The sequence below is a fragment of the Mizuhopecten yessoensis genome, unplaced genomic scaffold, assembly GCF_002113885.1.
Source record: "Mizuhopecten yessoensis strain PY_sf001 unplaced genomic scaffold, ASM211388v2 scaffold9963, whole genome shotgun sequence".
In the NCBI taxonomy this organism is placed as follows: Eukaryota; Metazoa; Mollusca; class Bivalvia; order Pectinida; family Pectinidae; genus Mizuhopecten; species Mizuhopecten yessoensis.
Window position 1 is genome coordinate 1 of NW_018408310.1, and position 1,056 is coordinate 1,056.

Below are 1,056 nucleotides of genomic sequence, written 5' to 3' on the forward strand. Positions count from 1 at the left end.
TATATTTTATATGTCTTTTCAATATCAAAATAAAAGGTTAGAATTGAAAACATTAGATTCAGTTATAATAAAAATGAGTATTATTAGTTGTTTCCCCTAATTTGATTATTAATTTGATAATACCAACTTGTTTATATGTGTTTGTATGTGTTCTAATGTCTATGTCTATGCTTGTACCACTGTCTGTTACTATGTTTGGAAAGGGCTTAAATAGGCTATCCCTGCTGCCCAATCCATTTGTCCTTTGACAATAAAATTTATTGAAATTGAAATTATTAATACTTACAGTATCTTCTTTCGAACTCAACCTTTCAGTCTTATCAGCCTGTTGCCCTGTTACATAAGAAAATTAAATACCGAGAAAATATCGAAATGTTATCGAAAACCTTAACTTGATCTCCTATTTGATTGAAAAAATACAAACAACATTGAGTATGAACAAAGGCAAGGTCAATACGCCGACTGTAAAAAAAGTTTGTGGTCCGCAAGACTTCATATGCTTTATCAGCGATTAATCTGTGAAATATGCAGCAATTAAGTACTTATTGATATTTCAATATTTTGACAATTTTTTAATATATATAACACAACAATAGTTATTATTATTTTAATTGATTTTGAGATGACTCTGATTGGCTGAAACAACATCATGTGACCACCTATAAAAGTAGTTATAAACCTGAGTGGTTTGCAGGTGTTCAAAAAAGGTTGGTAGAACAAGTGTTATTGACCTCCTATAAATAGATTCTGGAACAGGTGTTCAAAATCGTTGGTAGAAAAAGTGTTATTGACCTGCTATAAGTATATTCTTGAATTTTTATGAAGTCATTTAGATGCTTGATTAACACCCCATGGGAAACAACCACAGTAATGATCAAGATTAACACTGAAGTCACTTGGATGTTTGATAAAAAATTGTGACTAAAAAAACCCATTTTTTTCTTCAATTTTGAAAAAATCAATTAAAATAATAAAACTATTGTAGCATGGTGATTGCTAACCTAGGTCGAAAAAACCATGTATCGACCGAAATCACCATGCTATAATTGTATATTG